The 22,248-nt window shown below is 39.9% G+C and overlaps 1 long non-coding RNA gene across 1 annotated transcript; it reads left to right on the top strand.

The window, feature by feature from the left end:
- Positions 1-4,538: 4,538 nt before the first annotated feature.
- Positions 4,539-20,728, top strand: LOC117949168. The gene is made up of 3 exons (XR_004657637.1): positions 4,539-4,549; positions 6,548-6,553; positions 20,674-20,728. It is a non-coding gene; the product is annotated as an uncharacterized LOC117949168 (long non-coding RNA).
- Positions 20,729-22,248: the final 1,520 nt, after the last annotated feature.

Genomic DNA, 22,248 nt, shown 5'->3' with positions numbered 1-22,248 from the left:
TCGAAATATCGCGCTTTTTCTTGTGGTCCAAGTCTTACCCTTTATGCCTTTGCATCTACGAGGCTTTTCTGTTGTTTAGACATAGCTACATTCGCTAAAAGTTTCCAAAGTGCACAAAACTCCATTAGACTCCGGTCACTTGTTTACACCGAGTGCCTCCAACATGGCTGCCCATCCGGGTTACCGCCCACAACGTCAAGTCGGGGAAAACCCCCTACGAAACCAACCCCATTGACGTTGATCGGACACCATGTCCAAAATGATGCATACACAGGTTTGAAGGTTCGAGCGGTTTTTGACACTTGTCTGCAAGTGAGACTGAATGTCAAACAGTGATTTAGAGGCTCTCGGAAAACCTTTCGTTGCAACAGAGTACTTGGTACCTGGCAAATGTTAACAAACCACATATCAGTCAAAAGGAGACCTGAAACCCGCTTTGAGGAAAGGTGGAGTGAAATAATTCTCTCCTGGCTGCCATCAGTGATTAACGACTCAAACAACTCCCCAAAGGCGAATCAAAATCCCTAATATGTCTGGACCTGTACACCAGTTGTGTGATCTGCTTGGGCCAATTCCAAACTGATGCACAACACAGGTAAAGCAAACAATGTTCTTCATAGGCAATAATTCCCCACTTCACACATTCACGCAGCTCTAACATATTTTTCTGCTGCTAAGACTGAAGATGGAGTTGAATAAAGACAAAGCTCAAAGTAATTTGTCACCATAACACCCAGTTAATCCCACCACTTAGTATCAATTTTCTCCTACAAGAACTGCATGCGCTTTCTCAGGTTGCTAATAAGGTGGAAGTAATAAGCTCCTGGATACCGTTTTAGCGTGCCAGTCGTGCGTTATGAAGACACACTGCATCAAGCTTTCATGTCCCTGAATAGCACAAACAGAGAGTCACTGCCTTCTAGAACTCTGCGCGCAGAGGCAATTTTGAAACTTATATTGCACAGTCGACTAATTAGAAAGACGTGCTGTTCTCTGAGCGTGAACAGATATATAGGGGACAGAGAAAGTTGTCAGTGCCTTTGAGTGGAGTCAGAGATGCTCAGCCATAGTGGTATGATGATCATTGTAGTATGTTCAAATCTTGGTGAAAAGTCTAGGAAGGCATTAAGGCTGTCCGACTTAAAACTACTGTTTAACATAACCAGTAAAGGCACAGACAAATGCATTGGGGAGATTTAAGGGTACAGCAAAGGTATAGTATTTTTCTGTCGTGATCATATTCTGTTAAAACAAATAATTATCTTGTCACAAGGTCTCTTTAGCAGCTGTTCTGAAGCATTATCAGTAAATGGAGTTTGCCCTGTTAGTTTTGTAGATTTTTTTTTATTGTAGATTTTCTGAGAACTATCTTGTCCATGTTGGCCTAAAGGTTAAAGGTCCCATGGCATGAAAATTTCACTTTGAGTTTTTTTTAAATTAAGATGAATTCCCCCAGCCTGCCTATGGTCCCCCAGTGGCTAGAGAAGGCGATAGGTATAAACCGAGCCCTGGGTATCCTGCTCTGCCTTTGAGAAAATGAAAGCTCAGATGGGCTGATCAGGAATCTGCTGGTGCCACGCAAAATCCTACTCCAAATATTAAATATTTTGTTCTATGAGGATCCCTGGGATGTCTTATTACCTTCCATGATTGGTTTTAATTAGTGGCAGCGGTGAGCCTCCGCTCTGAGGAACACAAATATCCATCAGCACACTTAATCTAAAATATGAAGCTAATTATTTTTTTTAAAGATTATTTTAGTTCTTTATTTTTATTGGGACAGATGAAGACATAAAGGGGAGAGAGAGGGCGACATGCAGCAAAGGGCCACAGGTCGGAGTCCAACGCACGGCTGCTGCGCCGAGGAGTAAACTTCTAAATGATAAAAAAGCAAATTACTTAAATGTTTCACTTGACAACACAGAATACTCAAAGGCATTCAAATCAGTAAATAGTAATGAGTTGGGACCCAACTTCACGCTGAAAATTGCTATTGTAAATCAAGCTATGCAAACTGCATCAAACTCCATTATAAAAGTAGGTGTTGAACTAATCCTCGGCTCAGTGCAGCCAAGGGAAATTGAGTACGATGGTGCTCTCCATCTTTCTAGACTAAAGGCTCCCGTGCAAATCTCAGGGTGGTTTTGGCCAAATATTGTTGCACAAAGCTACAAACCTATTTGTTCCTGTTGCAGACGGGATGTGGGAAGCTGGGTTTTCTGTGCAGAGTGTGTTAAATGAGGCCTCTGTTTTTTTCTGTGCGATAGAGTTTTTCACCTCTCACTGCTATTCGTTAGGATTAGAAGGTAAACCGGTCGGTGGGTACTTGTTTGGCCGTCCTCCTGTGGAGCCAATTCTCGCTCTCCCAAGACGTATGGCCACTCCAAAGCCTCAGGCTGAAATATAATCTTGAGCTCTGCACAGCAAATCACACGGGCTCCCTGAGAAACAATACACCCAGGTACTGTTTGCAGGGTGGAGACCAAACGCTCGTAAGATAAGTGGATGGTATGGACTGTAATAGATACACGCAAGGTTTTGACAATTTCAGAATTGAAACAATATATCAACTCTGTCATATGGGCCTTGAAATGGGAGGAAGGATCATATAATCATGGATCAAGTTGAAATTTGTTTATTATCAGACAGGGTAATGGTTTTTCAGCAGATGCTACTGAAAGCAGCTCCTTCTGAAAGCAAACCTTACGTTGTTTTAGCCTAGTATGTTTTGTAAATAGCAGACTGGTTTTGTCTAAAAGGATAGAAGGAAAGAAGTACAGTACCTGAAAAAAGTAAGACCCTAATGGCCTTTGATGATTTGAGTTTTTAAGGAATAGAAAACTAAAATAGAAAAACTAATAGAAAACTAAAATTCCGGTTCCAAAAACACAGATTGTTCCATTCCTTTTTAATAATGCGGTTTGGTTTGTGTCGGGGGGGCATGCAAAAAAACTCAGCGGAATGGGTTGAAAGGTTGAAACCGACTCAGCTTTCGAAGAAACGCAACCCCACGTCATGTAACCAGAAATCAGACTTGGTGGTGTGTTTTGAGTTATGGTTTGAGGCGGTCTGAGAATCCTGCACAGGAACAGGAAGCACTGCTGCCTTTATCGCTGCCACAAGAGTTTTAAAAACACTATAAGGATCAAAAAATAAACAAGCACTGGACTGCTCAGGAGTTTGTGTAATAGTGTGTTTAGTTGTGTGTTTTCTTTCTCTCTCTCCTGTGAAATAAATCGATCGGAAACGTCAGATCTTTCTGTGGAAAAACAGTAATTGTGAAATATAAAATCTACCTTTGCTACATTGAGAGGTTAAAGGTCACAACAGTACGTCACACAAATGGACCATTTGTGGCACTCCCACACCGATGGTCTACCCTGCGGCAAATTGCTGGATTGCTGTAATACACGTCTGAAAGCAGCACATTCAAAACAATCACAATCTCTAGGGAGGCATCCCTTGACATTTTCCTCCTTCTCGTACCCCCGATGGATCTTGTCTTTTTCTGTTGCACATTTATCACTAACTCTCAAAAGACCGTAGGGCGTGAACAACGGGTACAAACACTGAGTAGCAGATTTTTACAAATCACTACCCAAAGGAAGGCTCTCCTACCCTCTCAGATGAGCAGAGTGTGTTTCTTGCACTTAGACATCACAGGGAAACATTATGTAGGGGGGCTAGCTACAGAAGGCAGAGATAAGTAAGAACAAAGCAAGCTGTCCCACGGTGTCAAAACAAGACCTCCCTTTTCACCCCTATAGACGCCGCAGCCTTGAACCAGACACCAGATCCTCCTGAGCCTCTCTGAGATTAGGAACAGAGACTTCGTTAGACAAAACTATCACACAACCTGCTGTGGCACCAGCAGAGCCGGCAGGCTTGTTGGGGATGTGTTTCTGTGGAGTTTGTTCATATTTATCTGCATTCCAGAGATTGTGGAAGTTTGGAAAATGTATAGATTTGTCAAGAACAAAGAAAAGGAAATGACCTCAATGCTGAGTTTTCTCAAATGTAGCATTCTGACATTAAGTTATTATAGTAATAATTAACATTATGAGTTCTACAGTTTTTAACCCTTGTGTTGTCTTCCCGTCAACAATGAAAGTCAACACTTTAGTTGACACTTTTTAATCAATGTTTCTAACCTTTTCTTACGTTTTTGTCCCTTTTTAACACTTAGATGTTTGTCCTAACACCTTACACTAACTTAACTTTAGTTTTACAGTTATTTTGGGAATTTATGGTCAATAAACCTAATATTTAGGAAATTATACCTACTGTTTTAGTTGGAAAAGCAGAAATTAGGAATTATTTCTACTAAAATTAAAGGAATGTATGTTGATGGATAATCACAGACTGGAATATGTCAACTTTTAATCAATACTATTTCAAAATCAATTTTTTCTCTCCAAATGCTATCTCCAAATTGAAGAAGACACCCCAAAATTGATGAAAGTAGAGATTTGTACTTGTCAAAGAGCGTTGTGTGGAATCAATCATGTTATTTTGGGTAGTTGAAAAGAACACTGATATAGGAAAACGGGTCAATTTGACCCGAGGGGTTAACACAGTTTGTAAGATAACTTGGACCATCTGCTCTTTTGTGAAATTTAGTTTGTAGTTTTTTTTTTCTATCTCCTTTGTACTCCCCTGTTCTGTAATTGTTTTTGTACCGTACATAGGACCAGTTTGGTGGAATGCAGTTTCAATATTGGGCGTGACAACCGCACACTGGTCCGTCCACTGTGTCAATGCAATAAGAAGTGTACTAGTTTAGTACTCCTTTTAAGTCAGAGAATTCTTTTTTTTCATGTTGCTAGTGATAAATTGAATCACTACAAACTCATGCTGCACAGTCAAATGTTCACTTCCCCTTAAAACTGTATTTCAAACTCCAGTCATCCCAAAGTTTCCAAGGATGCCAAATATGTCCGATTGAATTTTGGGGAAATGCAACAAAATGATGCACAAGACATCAGCACATACAATATTTCCATTTTGATGGATTGGTGCAACCCAAAAAATATGTGCCTTGCTTTTGAATATTCCATGTCCTAAATGAAAAACTGCAGCAAGATACACAAATATAATACAGTAAGATTTATTTTATTTAACCTTGAGAAAACAAAAGCTATTTAGGACAAAAAAGAGAAAACTAAATGTTAATGCTTTTAACCAGCTACCGTGCATCTTCGTCAATTCAGCACACTCACCTACTCACTATATAATGTAGAGGGTTTTTGTAGTGTGGGAATCAATGCCTGACGTGGACACACTGTCTCTTGCAATCTTCATGCAATGAATCACGCCGCTTGATTGGCTGAATCTCTGGAGGATTTGTTCAAGATGTAGATTGCCGTTTTTCAGCTTAATGTGTGGGATGCAAATGGGAACATACGGTACACCCAAGGCTAAATTCCTAAAACTCTGTGGAAAAAAATGATGGCATTTTGTACAACGGAGCCCCCTAGTTTATGGAAAAAGGGAAGACTTGGAGTATTATTGGTGTATTTTTTAGTTTTTATGTATTCTAAACAAGAAAAAAATGCACTGACACAAAGAATACACATTGTAACAACTACATAAGGCGGCATTTTGGTGTAAGGAAATTGCTTCAGTTGAAATAAACAGCAGCAAGATAGTTGCTAAATTGGCCACTTCACTGACAATTAGCTTGGCAGACTGGCTAGTGCTAGCATGTTTGCAGGCTACAGTAGTTTGCAAACTAGCCTCACACATCACTATCTCCAAGCTTTCAACACCACCATTTTGTAAGTGAGGTGATTTTACTGTTAACAAAACATGGCCATCCCAGTGTATAACATCAAGAAAAAGACTACTGTGAAGATGAACGCTGTCATGGGCTACCCCATGCCTTCATTTAAACCAGGGGTAGCACGGATCTGGCTCGAAATGGCAAACAAGAAGCGATAGAGTCTGGAGTAATATATGGAGGGGAAGACCTGGAATGGTCCAAGTGTCAGCCAGTACAGAGGGGTGTACAGAATGCATGGAGTTCTGTTTTGAGAAGCTTGTTCGGCATGTTACATGTCATTTGTGATGTTATAGTTGATATATGGTGTATTCATGAAGCCAGAAATGTTTGGGAATGGTGAAGTAACACAATGGTGTTTGATTGATTTCCAATTAACTTTGGTTTGTCTTGTAGGAGGGGCTTCTTCTATAAAGGAAGGAGGCTGAGGCTCCTCTAGAGAGGAGGGCTGGGGCTGGGGCTGGGGCTGGGGCTGGGGCTGGGGCTGGGGCTGGGGCTGGGGCTGGGGCTGGGGCTGGGGCTGGGGCTGGGGCTGGGGCTGGGGCTGGGGCTGGGGCTGGGGCTTCCATGTGATTAATGAAGAAATAAGTCGAAATCCCAGGTGAATAACTCCTGAGTCCAGTTCGCCTCCTTCCACCACGGGGCTAAACATTACAGCCGCCTATTTAAAAACTGTTTAATTCTGAAAAATTGTAATTCCTTTTTCAAGGCCTTGTAGATAGTGAGACTCACTTAAAACCTCTTGAATCAGGCAAATTGGCTTTAAAGGAATACGTGGACTTATTAAACTGAGAACTATATATTCTCAGAAGCCAAATAAAGACATTTTTAAATGTCCCAAGATGCAACACTATCTGCATCATCTCTGTAAAGCTGGTCTATTCTTATTGTGACAGGTTAATGCCTAAAATGAAAATTGGAAAATAAGGGCTATATTAAAACACAGAATCCTGTCCCAGCAATGACAGATGGTGTAAAAATGACATTTCAATGTGAGGCCAGTCTGTGGGTGTGGGTTAGCTACTAGTGAAGAACAATGGAGGGTGTTTCCATTTGGAATCAAAGCAACCTCTGCTACCAGCTTCCTCTGATTGCTGAGGGAGTGTGTTTGCAGTGTTTGGTTGTGTGAAATAGACTGAAGGAGGACCGCAGGTGACACACTTTATTTGTTGTCTAACAATGCTACAGAGATGTGTTTCACACTGCCTGAGTGGTTTCCATACAGTGGGTGTCTGTACCTAAAGGGGCAACAGGTCCATCTCAGCATCCAGATGCTTCCACGTAAGGGCCGCTGGGGTTGTGAACTTATCACATCGCTCCCTGCCTGTGTGCGTAAATCAACAGGTGCTCCCTACGTCTGTCCTGACATCATATCCCAAAGTGCAGCACTCCAGCCAAATACAGCAAAGCAAAGACAATGTGAGAGCGAGAGGTGAAGGCACACATGTGGTGGACAAACTCATCAGAAAACTGATTTCACAGGTAGAGGAACAGCGGCTATAGTTTTCAGAAAGCTCCAAAAGAGTATAATCTACTTTCTGTAATGTGTGTATGTTTATAGGTTGCCTAATTCCAATAGGTGTTGCCTCTTTGACATCATTTTCTAAGCAATATTACATGTGCAATACATGCAACTAGTGTCTGCATGTCCAAGGTAAGACACAGACAAAAATGCACTCGTCAATTTTATGCTATTTTGCTTCCATAGAATATTTTCAGAGTAGTGGAAAGGTAACATCCAAAATAAGAATTTAGGTGTTTATAATAGTACAAATTGTCCATTTGTGTCCAGAGATTTCCCCCTAAAATTTTCCAAAAGATAGCTTTAGATAATTGCTAATCTGCATTGTTAAAACAATTGCGTGTTATATTGAAGATGGTCTCTATGCACAACGTTCCACTTCAAGGATTGGGCCATTAGAACCGGAAATTCCGCACACTTTTATGTTAAAAGCACTCTTTTTATGCCGGATGTCTGTTGACTCCCGGTTTCTTTGTGTTATAATTTTAACCTAGAGTAGATTCCTGAGGACTATGGTTAACTGCTCCTTAAATCTCTGCAGGGTAAATCCAGACAGCTAGCTAGACTATTTGTCCAATCTGAGTTTTCTGTTGCACGACTAAAACAACCTTTCAAGAACACATGTTCCACCAAACAAGTTCCTTCCCAAAGCTATTTTGCAGCGGAACCAGGGGTCCATCCGGTGCTCAGTGCCACCCAAAACGATTGTGATTGGTTTAAGAAAATGCCAATAAACCAGAGCACATTTTTCTCCAATCCCAGAATGCTATTTGGACTAGCCAGACCCTCCTCCACAGCGCTATAAAGCAGGACTAAATTCAACACATTTTCAAAGCAATATGATATTATTGAGACCAAACACACAGAGATAAATGAAATCTAACGTCTCTCTGAACTGCTTTGCTTCTCCGCGAAAACGTTCCTTAAAATGAATCTGTTTACTTGTTGATGATATCAGAGTAAGCGATTACATCCTGGCTTTAATTCTCTCCACTCCGTCACTGTGACAAACAGGTTTCACGGGATTATAAGGAGATATTCTGGCAACAGGAAAGGGTAATGTTTTAAACCTATTGTTCACCAGCAGGCAGCTGGCTCATATTGTTCTGCTGTCAAGGGGGTTGGCCTTGTCAATCCAATGTTTAAATTCCTCCTTTGTGTTCTTTACAGGCCAGGACAGGAAGTGTACGCCTCCTGAACACTTAGCTTTGTCTGTATGGTTTTCTCACTTTTCCAGATCTGTTTATCCAACTCACCTAACCCTCTCTGACATTTCTGTGGTGTGGTGATTCAAAAACATGATATCAAATCAATTATACTCTATTTAAAGGCCATTGAGGTCTAGGTTTAATCGGTGGGGGGATCAGGCTTTTGCAGTTGCTGCCTCAAAGCTCTGGAACAAGTTACCTCCTAACATTTGGACAATAAAAGATGTGGCTCTTTTTGGGCCAAAACTAAAAACCTATTTGTTTAGGCTGGCTTATAATACCTAGTAGTTGTGTGACAGTTCCACTCTCCTGTTTCTTTGTAATCTGATTTTATTGTATTAAATGCTTCATTCTTTTTATTGTCTGATGTGTTTTGTTCTTGGTTCCTGATGTAAAGCACAATGGATACCTGCTGACTGCTGTAAAGTGCTATGTTGATACATTTCGATTGATTGAGCCTTTTTTTTTTTTTACAGACAGATTAATAGAAATGAAGCTTTTGTGGAGAAGGAGGTCTTGAATTATGTGTATGAAAGAAATAAATAGCAATGGGCGCAGTAATTGCTGTTTACTGTTGGCTGTGACCAATTTTGTGGAGCAATCAACGTTAGTGATGAAGCATCATGAAAGTAGCCCACTTGTTTGTTTACTGTCTGCAGGGGTTGTTCATCTCCACCGTGAAATGGCTTCAGCAAAGTAATAATTAAGACGTGAGGGTATTGACTGAAGTCCAAGGGAGGGGATGGACAGATCTAAAAGAACTGATGTCATTGGTCCTGCAGGGTGGGGTGGGGGGTGTTTACGACATACCAGAGCTTCCTGGAGAGAGCTAATGTGGCGGTCAAAGCTAATGGAAACACTGAGGACATCAGTGAATTTAAAAGGGGAAAAAAAAGACATTCCTGCAGTTTCCAGGAAGACAGAACTGATGTTTGCCAGGTGTGATGGTTATAAGCGTGATGAAAGGCTTTTAACGCAATCACGTTAAATGTAGTCCTTAAATTGTCCCTTGGAGGACATAAAGTCATTTTTAATTGAACGGCCCTGCTAGCTGTTTGTTCACAATTACATTTTTTTTTCTTTCTTCATGCTGTGACATTTTTATCTTTTATTCAGTTTGTTTTTCTGCACTTTTTTACAGTTACATGTCCTGGCCTTTAAACAACTTGGACATCAGTGTAATGCCATTTTTTTCTGAACATGCAAGTTCAGAACTGAGAAAGAATTTTTGTTTTGTGCGTGAGTTGGTTGGTCAGTCCACCATTTTGTTTATGACTGTCAAGAGCTATCTCAACAGTTATAGGATTGCCATGAAAGTAGACAATCATGGACTCCAGAGGATCTATCCTACGTTAACACTGCAAACAAAAAGGATGTATAGGTGAACATATTATTTACATATATACATACAGGTATATACTCTATAATCTACATACACTGTATAGATTGTAGTATTAGGGGTTCGCCTAGTATTTAGCCAAACTGCTGGGCCAAAGTACAGTTTAAAAGCCGAGCTGTGGACTCTTGCTTCTTAGGGAACAGGGAGATTGTAATGTAAATGTATTCTGGACTTTCTATAGATAAAGTCATCACATTAAAACATTTAATAGTAGCCTAAAAATGTATTTATGAAACAGGACACCAGACACAAAATGGTCATTAAATCTCCACCTTGTTTCACCTTAAGCCGCTTAGCTTTTCAAAGTTGATCTTCTTGTACTTTTGAGATAATTCAATTCCCAGTTTTACTAAGGTAATGTGCAGTTCAGCCTATTGTGTCAACGAGAAATGTCACAGGCATGTCACAGGAAATGCCTGACTGAAATAAGTGACCATAAAGGGGAATTTTTAACTGTTCCATTTCCTCTTTAACCAAATTCAGTAAATGTGTAGCTACTGATAATCCCCCTGAAACAATCCTCTTCAACTATGAGCGTAAGCACAGCTGAGAGCATGCCAACTGTAGAGAAAGAGGATATTAAATTAGAAATGTTAATGTCAGAGAAAAAACTCAGATCACCATAACTGCATGGCCTTTTTTTTTAAAACACATTGGACATTTTGTTGACATACTGTAATTGTCTGTCAACAAACAAGTGCATTCATACCAGATGGTTAAAAATAACAATCTGCACCAAAGCAGGAAATCTGAGCGCAAATAATTAATCTATGTTTCAACCCTACACTGCAACCATTTGATGTAAATTCACAGCTCAAATCTCACAGTATCTTAGTTTTAATGATATACGGGTAATATGAATGGCAATGCACTCCGGGAGAAAATATACTTAACAACAATATCTGCGATTGTTACAGATTGGAGGGACTGTGCAAAAAGTATGGCTCCAGGACAGCATACTGAATCCTGAATATGGAATACCAGTTTTAATATATAGACAAACAGGTGAACCGTGGATTATATTGGACTACAGGTTTTGGTTGATGTTAGGTTTCGCCAGTTTTACCTACATGCTAAAATATACAATAAATGAGGAAGCCTAGTGACTACTCTACAGCAACCAGTTCATGTGTTGAATTGATTACCCAGTGTGCTTTGTTAAATGGACTCAATGTCCCTAACCTCTAAAACCCATGTGCTTATTGTAAATAAGCTGCCAATATGTTACTGTTAATTTATAGTTAAAAGTTTTACAATGTAAAATAATGTGTAAAAATGTTAAAATTGTAACCATCGTTTCCATGTAACCATCCAAAAACCTGATCCTACACACAGACAACAACCCCAAAACAATATCAAGAGCAAAGCAGCTCTCAATTGTGTCCTGTGTCAGATTAATGAAATCAGCATTCTTGACTCAGCTATCTAATTTAAATTAGGTTTAACCCTAATGCCCTCATATATATCCTGTATATGTTCAAATATTTGTTCTTTATTTTATTTTGTTCCTATTATTATTTCATGTATACTGTATGTAGGCTATGTACATTTTTCCTAGTATCTTATATTCTGAGTTGTGCGACCGATTTCCGTGTGTTGCTGTAACAGGTGATTTCCCATTTTTCTTCAATAATTATCTCTCTACCATCTATCTCTTTAGGCATTTTTGTACGTTTATCCAATTTTTTTTTGTTCCATTTTTTTCGATGTTTTTTTATTTTTCTGTGTCACTGTTTATGGTATGACATTTAGTTAGAAACTTTCTTTTTGGTTAACATTTTTATATCCTGTGTTTTTTACTTCTATACTGTTCTTTTTATACCATCTAGACACCTTTTGTACACAATAATCACATATCAATATTTTTTTTCTGCTTTTTTCCAAAATCACTTAAACCTTCTAAAATCCTGAAAATGATTGAATGTTTAGTAGTTTTGAGTAAGTTAGAAGCTGGTAAAGAGATTTATGAAAATACAGATAATAATATTGATAGATGATGATTTATTATCAGTTTTTGTGTGTGTGTCCATGATGTTGTTATGCACAACATTATGATAGCTAATGTAATTCACGCCGGACTGAATTAAAAAGAGGGACGAGGTGACCTAACATCAATAATGTACAACCAGTTTGGAGGTTAACCGACATGAACTGATCTGTATCAGGTTTTCTGTTGTCAGCAAACCTGAATTATTCCTTTGCAAAGCTCCTTACTTCCTGTCAATCACCTGGCACCCACGGAAAGAAAAGCCCAACCAAAAGTTATGCAGCACATTTTCCGTCACTAAGGTTTAGGGTTAAACAATTCCAGTGAAAATAGTTTTTTTTCATAAATGACTTTGCAGACTATGTGCTCAGTTGACTCCAGATGCAAAGAAAGTTCAAATATGGAGTTTTTTCCACTTGTATTTAGTATAAGTTTACTCATGTGTGTCATCAGGTGTGTTACACTGTAAATTAAGATCAGACATTGAGTTCCATTGCTGGTCGAGTTGTTGAACAGCTGTACAGGTAATCTAAGTGATGTCACATGTTTTTTAGGCTAGGTTTTTTTGTCACATTCATCAAATATCTCCTCACTATCCGCTAGCTGCCTGTCCCCAGAACAAAATGTATAAAACGTCTCAGTAGACAACCCAGGGTCTACGAAGGCCAACAAAACAGTCCTCCAGGATTTGGGGGTGGGGGTTGGGGGGGTTAGTGCACGGAAAGGAGGGAGAGGGGATGGGTTTGTTTAAAAATACTTTGAAATTAGACTCTTAGAGCAACTTTCAGAACACAACTTTTGTTGCTCCAGTAGAGGAGCTTGTCAAAGTTTTTTTTTTTTTCATGAACATTCTCACAACAATTTATTTGAAATGCATTTTGAGAACAAAGTCAATGTGGGATTGTTTTCAGTTACATTTTAAATAAAGTGAACTGAAAATTAAGTTTTACTCCTGGTGAATGCATCCTGTCCCTCAGTTTGGTCACGCACTTGAGACACTTCAGAGGCTGAGGCTATTATATAGATTTGTGTGTGTGTGTGTGTGTGTGTGTGAGTGAGACAGTTAAAAAAGCGGATAACAATGCAGGAGAAAGCAACAGATAATTGTTCAAGTATATTTCAAAATTTTCAAAGGTTTTACAGAAAAGTATAGGTTACTCCTCTCTAAGTGAGTGAGTGTGTGTGTGTGTGTGTGTGTGTGTGTGTGTGTGTGTGTCTCTGTTGAAACCCCCCAGACAACATACAGCAGGGCTCCATTGTCAGCACTGACCTCTTTCTCTGCACAAACACATCACTTCCCTTACTTCCTGTGCCGCCTGCTACCAGCCTCAAGGAGTTCGCCCACAGAATCTGAATTTTATTTAATCAGTACTGCAAATACGATATTCACGAAAAGTTAGAAGTATTTTTTTTTTTTTAACAAAGTAAATTTTTATCCTGACTAAAATATCTCAACAAACGTTAGATGGATAACCATTATATATATTTTTTTAATTTTTCTTGTGGCATTTTGGTCCTAAATTGAAAGGACAGTTGTAGAGAGGAAATGTGGAAGAGAGATGGGGAAGACATGCAGCAAACCGGTCGGAATCAAAACTGTTTTGTTTGTACTAACAGATAAACCTTTACTTCCTTCTGACATTTACTACATTTTCCCACAGGCTGTTCACATGTTTAGAAAATAACAAACCATAAAAAAGACTCTGCAGATACATGTGAGCCGAGGTCTATAGCCAAGTCATTAAGTATCTTTCACATTCCTCCAGCAAAGCTATAACTGTTGCCCTGAAAGCTCTTTTTGACAGGAAACATCACAGGAAGCCACTACCCATTAGTGCACAGGAGCGCCTGGAAAGCGACCCCAGCCCCCCCGGGCCAGGTCGGGCCGGGCTGGGCCGGGCGCTGCTCAGTCATACGTCCAGAGCCGGAGGAATGCAGCCCTCTTTGTGTCAGAGTCAACACAACCTCCATCGCTGCTGTAAATCCAATGCCGCCTCTCAGCCTGTCAAGATAAGACAAAAAAGCAGAGTCTGCAAAACATAACAGATTATCTGGACTTGACTGTGTATATGAAATTCAGATGAATTCCAGCACCTCTCGTCTGAGAAATTCACTTTAGAAAATATTGCATCTTTATGATAAACATCCCATTTACCTTTAAAACCTTCATGGCTGACTGCAGGGAGCCCGGAGTAACTTTGGCTACCGTGAATGTAACAAGGCTGAGCTTCTTCCATGGGGACTTTTGGATCTTTTTAAAATACAGAGAAGGGGACAATAACTGCCAAGTAGCTGAGTGTGCTCTGTTACCGTGGCAACGCGCAGTGAAAGACACTCACTGTGGATTGTAAAAAGTGTGTGTGTGTTTTGTTTTTGTGTTTGCTGGATCTACTTGGCTGCCTGTGGGTGTTTTGTCCAAGTGCATGAGTGTGTGTACAGTAGGATACAATGTGTGCAGGTTCGTTGGGTGTGTTTGCGACAATGACCGGACCCCTCCCAGGAAATGATCCCCAAATCATATTAATCTCCCAAACAGATCGGGTCTTCAAAGTGCCTGCTCTGGAGGGGAAGTGTGTCTAGATTAGCGCTGTCATCTACGCTCGACATGGCACAGGAAACAAAAGGCCTTCTCTGCCACCATCAAAGGCACAACAGATCTAACAAAGAGCATGTCGGTCGTCAGTAGCTTGCCACTTCAAACCTTCTCCAAGACTGGCTCTTTTTTTATTTTTTTTAAGTCCCATTCCCCCTGAGAGATGCATCTAGAGAAATAGATTGCTACGCAAGACAAGCAAGGCTCTCAGCATTTGTATGGCCAGGCTGCATTCAAATGTCTGATATTGTGCTCATTTTCAGGTTCATTTTTGTATTTTTTCTTACTAGAACACGTTTTCATGCTTTATGGTTCAAATAACGTCTTTATTTTTTTTATACTGTCTGCCTGAACCTACTTAAATTCACCATCTGTGTGATAACAAAAAGCCCAGTTGAGTGTATTGATTTGTCAGGGTTTCTGCGTCTTCAACGTCTTTACTCTTGACGACTCTGCACGTTTAAATAATTCATCATTTTGGTTCAAAGGGGTCCAACTACTTGTATGAAAAACAAAAGTGGACTCCCCACTGCAGTAATGAAAAAAAGTCTCTTGCTCTCTTCATATTCGCTGTTGAGAACAAAATCCAATTTCCAGCAGAATGGACGTCATAGGAGTGTGTGTGTGTGTGTGTGTGTGTGTGTGTGTGTGTGTGTGTGTGTGTGTGTATATATATATATATATATATATATATATATATATATACATACATACACACACAAATAGGTTTGTGAGGAGGTGAAGCAACATAAAAGAATTTCATGTTTACACAGGTAGCCAATCAGAGCCTCACAATCAGGCAGTCGTAGAGAGGTCGGCTCTTTATCCTCCTCAAGGAAGGAAACACTCAAATACTATCAAATACCATCATCTTCATGTAGCCTGCTGTGTATGAAATGGACTTGAAAGGAACCTGTGTTTCATGGGAATGTAAAAGCAGTTTGACCATGTGGTATACGATGGGAATCACTTTGCTCCTTACATTGATTTGGTTTTATTTTCTTTTAGTTTTTTTTCTTCTCCAATCTACCTTTCTACTTCTTGTTGATGCTACCTTTTTAACAGTACATTTTTTAAGTGATGAGGAATACAATTAGTTAAGAGTACTCTTGTGATTAAATAAGGTTGGAAGAACAGATGAAAAAGATAACATTGATGGCCTATGGGTCTTTTTGATCCCCCACATTCCATAATGAAATTGATATTGGATATTTAGTTGAGCCCTCCCTGCCTGCTAAACCTCCGTGCTTTTCAAGCTCCACACGTCCCGCGGAGCTTTCAAACAGTTCTAACAGAATCAGCAACCGGAGACTTTACAAAGCTCTCCCAGAACCACACAACACATAACTATTTTTACAGGCTAACTAGGACTCCTAATGACGTAAAACGGATTCCGGCGTTCCCCTTAAAGAACCTCTGAATGCTGGGTGTGAGTCATAGGTGTAATTTGATGGAGAGGCAGAGAGACATGTTAACATCCATTTCATACAAATCATTTCTCCCCATCATTCGCTATAAATGTTGTCATATTTGCAAGTCATTCCGTTTTTGTCATGTTTATCATGATGTGAAAGTTTTCGTGCAGCTGATGTTCTCATCTAAACTTCAAAACCTAATTCTCTGTGAGAGCTGATGTCGCTCAGAAATGACAGAGCCCAAGAACCACTTTCATGCAGGACAAATGAGGTATTTGACTTGTAAAAAATAAATGAAAGTGCAAAGAAAAATCAAAAATGTTCACCCAACTTGGAATGTCTAATTTCCCACACTGACTTTGTGTTTTTGGACTCCCACTTTTTGCCTGAAATGGATGTGATCAACCGTGTGACACACAAAGATTCATGCTGGCTAAGTGTGTGTCCCCCCACCCCCACCCCCCGTGCTTCTCCCAGGCGCCATGGAAAATACATGTTTCTTCCTGTCATTGATTACCACAGTTTTTATGATACATGCAAGCCATCTTAGGCTCTCTTAAATAGTGTCTGCATAGCAAGAGTGACCTTTTTAAAGGCCAACAACCTACAGACATGGAAGAGATGATTACACTGATTGGATTTTTGTACGTTGAGTCTACTCACTGTTTCTACTAGTTCACAGGATATAACAGCGTTTTTATAAATCTGAGCTCATGGAAATTATTGTCTGCCAATGCCTTGATCCTCAGCGTGATGTTGAAATACAGAAAACACAAACTCACGCATTCATTTATAAAAGGGAACAACAATCCTTTCTGTTGTCGGTTGCCTCTAGCAACATTAATCTCACAATATAAAACAACTGAATGCCAAGCATAATGTGTACCCCATTGGTCATATTGAAAACAAACTCATGCCTCGACTTGAACATAAAAGTAGCATTGAAATGTTTTGATACTTTTTATAGCTGGAGAGATTATAAAGGCATCCTCTTAAGCAATGTTCACTGGACATTCATACTGTATATAGTTATTTAACCAGAGGAACTGTGCCTCTGTTTGGCTTTGCCCATTAAGGTTAAATTCCTGCCCTCACATAATACATTATTTCTGTCTCTAGTTCAGCTTTGTCGCAAACAAGTGATTTCACGTTTTCTTATTTTTTAATCCTGGTGTTGTCAACCATTAACTTGTCATTATGCTGGGTCAAAATTCAAGACTACATTTTCCAAAGCTTATTTTATTTATAGTAAACAAACCCAATTTACATGACATTATACCTAATTTTTGGCTTACAAAAGCAGAAATTATTAATAATTTTTGAGTAAGTTAAGATCACAGGATGTTGAGTGAATCACAGACTCACTTATCTCAAAGTGTAGTCAGGATACGTTTTTTTTTTATTGTTATAAAATTAATTAAAACACCTCAAATTCAATAAAAGCAATCATTATTTTCCCCCATAAAAATGTATGTATATCCATGCATCCATGTTATTTTCTGGCAATTTGCTTGACAGATACATATTTGTGATGTAAAAAACTTTGAGGCGAGGACAACACAAGGGTTAAACAGTTGGTACATAAGTGTTTTTTTCTTGTTTCTGTTCTGCCTCACTGTCTGCATAGACTGTATCATCCGACCGTCTGTCTGAGTGGAGTGTCTCCACCTTCTTCTAATGAAAGGCTGTGTGGCAGCGGAGCGCGGAGCATCAGAGGACACCTGTAGCAAAGCAAACAGCCTCAGCCAGTACCGCAGTGTTAATAAAGAGGCAAATTAACATCCATGCCAAAATCAAATGTGCTCACTAAAGCAGGAAGGGAGGGGGGGTGCGAGGATTCGAGAGTGAGAATTTGAAGTGTCTGTGTGTGTGTGTGTGTGTGTGTGTATATGTGTGTGTGTGTGTGTGTGTGTGTGTGTGTAAGTTTGTGTGTGTCTGTGTCTGAGTGTGTGCGCGCACAAAGCATTTCTGAATTTCATTTGAATTGGTGAACACATTATAGTATGTACAATCATTTAAAAAACCACAGGAGCCAGATCATATTTCTGAAATTTCCCGTCTATAAAATAGCAGCCAGCAGGCTGCTAGCAGCAGGCAGGTTTCCCACCTTCTACAACACACACAGACACACACACACACACACAAACTCTACTTTTCCCTGTTCGCTCTCTTGTTGCTAGCTGGCACCAGGGACAGTTTATTGCTTCTTGGGCTCTTTTATCTAATGATTCATGCCTCTTGGATGAGATGGCACTCTAAATGTTCTTTGATTGAGGCAATTAAGCCCGAGGCCCTTGAACTACTTTGACAAGTACTGACTCGTTCAAGTTGAATGCAAATGTGACTGAGATTTGGCCGATGGGACTGCTACGTGAACATCAGCTAATGTCATTGAATGCTTTTTTCAGTGTCCCAGTTCATCCTCAGCTCACTGTCAACAATTTCAGGGGAGAGGAAGGTTACATTAGTTGAATTGAAGGACTGGAAAGACTGATATTTGCTCACGGCATAATCATTAAATAATAAAACCTAATCAAATGAAGTTTACTGTCAGGTGTGATGTGGGAATAGATGCAGTGCAGGATGTTGGCACATACACAACATGATGTAGCCCATGTCTATCAATAAAAACATAACGTGTGAGGACAAAGAGGAAGCGTTTGTGTGCTTCTTGAGAACAGTCCGACTCTGCTACATGGCGCTGAACACAGTTTGGAATTAGTTTGAACAATAAAGTTACTGGGCTCCGAAAACACCCAGAAAACGGCTAGTCTTTTCCCTCCATCGGACCATCGGACCATGTTCAGTAGTTTTTGTGTCTCAATTAGGAGATCTTTGTTTACTAATCAGAGCTTCCAAATTGCGTTTTAAACTGTCAAATGAGATTGAATGATCCACACATTCAGGTTTTTGAGGCCAAAGGAACTTGGACATTTAATCTCAGATGGTAAATATGCTTTTGTCACCTGAAGAGTAGAGGTATATCCATAAATAGGGACATACACTGGCCGATTGGTAGCTCTAATTATGGCTGAAATTATGTATTTATACCAACCGATATGTACGATTTTAAGACATTATTGGGTTAGACAATATGTTTTCTTTTTAATGCTGAAATGCTTACAAACAGAAACAGCGTAAGATGGTGCTAAATAAAGGCTGCTGAAATGTGGTAATTACCAATCCGGTCCTTCACTGATAGTGAGAGCTTTTCAACTGGATCAAACTCACTGTTACTTTAGTAGACTTCCCGTCATGACTTCCTGACTCTTATCTCACTGCTTTCTGCAAAACAATACAGGGGTACAGTAAAGGTTGAGAAAATAACACAGCAAAAGATTTATATATCAAATTCTATGAGACATACAATATGTGTTCCATATACTGTGTTTGATTGTTGGAAAAAAAGGTTTCTGGGTAAAGCTTACCGTCGTCAGTACTGGAACACAGCTGATAACAAATTACGGTTTACTCACGCTGGCCAGTCATGGTAACTAGGAGACAGGTTTGCAGTCAGCCTAATTGCCATTTTGGTCAGAGTAATTATTGTTGTCAGCAGCAGTCTTTGAATTGCTGGTCTGTGGTAGCGAGCCTGCAGCCTCCCTGAAACTAGGATGTGAAATCACACAGCAGTAGGAAAAAGTTATGGAGAAAGTATTCTAATTTGATCAGCAAAGTGCGTAATATCAGCAAAGTTTTTTAACTGCCATTTGTAATGCAATAAAAGAATGAAAAATTCTTGTTTACGCAACATAACTGCTGTTTGGCCTTCGTTGATCATGCCTTGCGCTTCTGGGCCTTCTTCAATTGGCATTGACGCAGGTGGAAGGACTCCATTACATTGTGCTATGTTGTGCAACACAGCACAGGCCCTAATCATCCGACACACCTTTTCAGGTGCATATAATGGACTCCCCCAGACTTATCCAGGCACCTCCAGCTTGATTTTAAATGCCCAATGGCATGCTCTATCACCGACCGAGCATGCCCGTGTAGCGCATTGAAGTGGTTTTGGGCCGCTGTTTGTGGGTTGTGGAAGGTAGTGAGCAGCAGGTTCCTTAGCGGATACCCATTATCTCCTGTAGAAAAATTGTGTTGTAAATCATCAGAAAGCCACCACAGACTAAAAAAGAAACGCACGTATATAGCCAAAACCCGTCCTGCAGCCATCTCCCTACACGGCTTTGTCTCAATATGAAAAGTCATGTTGAGCCAGGCCAGCGAGCCACTATTACCAATATCATGTCCGCATCACATACGATTTGTACGTTAATTGAATAATATTGCTTTTGATTAATGAGAGCATACTCATTCTCAGATGGTGCTTTTGTTGCAACCTGTGTGCAGTGAATTGCTCCGTTTACATTTGGGAAACCGGACATTACTGGAAATTGTGTACTAATCCGGTCCTGCTCAACAACAGCATGGGGAAAACTTATATAGCAAGGGGTCATTCGAATCAAACCTTCCAATACAGCTGACATAAACGCTCTGAATGATGGCTGTGAATGATCAATCTGCCAGTTCGCGCTACGTCCCAGTAGCCAAAACAATTGTGGTCAACACCTGAAAATGTACAGGTATGGGTCTGTTCCGAAACGTGGGTCTTTCTAAAGCTGGTCCCAATTCAGATTCCAAGAGCATAACCAGGTAACCGGAAACTGCTTAAAAGCCAATAAACCAGTGATTGGAGTCATGTTGGCTTCCTTTTTGGATGCAGGCTGTGTGCTCTGCATCCAGAGTACTTTATCCATCATGATTTTGTGTTAGCATCAGAGGTCACTAAAACGCAGTCTATCAAACCTTGGGAGCATTACGCACCATCACATGCATGAACAAAACGTTAACTGGAAAACTGGGCACATTTTTACGCATGGACTTTTGCGAGGACTATTGCAAATGCAGATTTCACTCTTCTTCACGCAACTTTTTTCTTGCATAACAGGTTTCATAAATGAGGCACCTGTGATACAGCCAGAGCTTTTTCTCCTGTCTCCCCCATTCACTTTCTTAGAAGTGTGTGTCAAGAGGCAGGAGGAGGGGGATTTATTGTAACAAATTTCATATTAGATGAGAGTCAAGTTATTGGTTGCATTTGCAAGTTTTGACATATGCATGAATCTGACAATGCACCGGTAATTTTGCCAAATCCCTGCAGTTCTGGTCTTGAAATTAAATCCTTAGGCCTCTTTATCTGAGACCGAGACAAGAACGAGTAAAAATGCAGTTGATTCCGAGAAGAGAGCAAAACCTTCAAAAATTGGTCATAAAAGGAAACCTGCCGTTTTTTTTCCAATCTGGACCCTATTCTGCTATGTTAGGTGTAAGTGACTGATGGGAACAACAATCTTTGAAATTGGTCCAGTGTTAAGCGAGATCGTTGCAGTCGGCAGCGGCAAAATAAGAAACAATGCAAGTCAATAGGGCACTTGTCCATCTTGTATTTACCTTCACAAAAGTGGTTGTTTTGCCACTGACAGGCTCAGATTAACATACTTAGTGCCTGACAACATTATGGAAGTAATCCCTTCACAAAAGGACCTTTTAATTTAAGTTTTATTTTGTCCCTTTCAACTTTGAATGAAGTTTATTTTACGATGCTAAAATGAAGGAAGTTACCCATTAAGACCAATCTTGAGACTAAGAACAATCTCAACATTGCAAAGTATGTTTAAGGTAGGTTTTAATGTAAAGGCCCATACTATTCCAAAGTCTCACTGAATGGTGGAAAATGTATATTGTCTTTTGTATAATATACATCCTGTGTTTTGTCCAACTTTTTTTGGTGCCTCAGCTGCATTCCCAGTAACTAATATGAGAAAGAACAGGGAGATCCTTCCTCAGTTTATTTTATTCTGTGCCTCATTTGCATTAACGGTTACTAATAAGAGAGAGTACTGGGAGATCCTTCATCAGTTTATTTCATTATGTGTTTCCATCTGAGAACTGCAGGTGCCTCAACATGTCCGTCTATAAAATAATGAGGTGATCTGAGCGTGCCTCTGGTTTTAAAGGCCTCCCTCGAATAGACTTTGTTATTCAACATTCCTTTCTTTTAACTTTTCCACCAACTCAAGACAGGTCTGATTTGCATTAGAATATAACTCCAAAATGCCTACTTATTCTAGCTTGGTGCATACCTGTTGGTGAAACATGCTGGAAATACATAATAAAACCCTGTTCCATCAACAAGTGTAAGGCACCGGTGCAAGATTGTTCACATTGTTATATCTCTGGCCTTTCATGCTTGGTGGAGTTACTTAGTGGCTTAAAGTGATGAAGGAGGACGAGGGAGGGGGGGTTAAGCAATTAGTGTGGGAAATAGATATCCTCAGCCAGCCCCGC

Source organism: Etheostoma cragini, chromosome 8 (genome assembly GCF_013103735.1).
Source record: "Etheostoma cragini isolate CJK2018 chromosome 8, CSU_Ecrag_1.0, whole genome shotgun sequence".
Lineage (NCBI taxonomy): Eukaryota > Metazoa > Chordata > Actinopteri > Perciformes > Percidae > Etheostoma > Etheostoma cragini.
The sequence above is the reverse complement of the archived record's forward strand: the minus strand, read 5'-3'. Positions and strand labels throughout refer to the sequence as shown.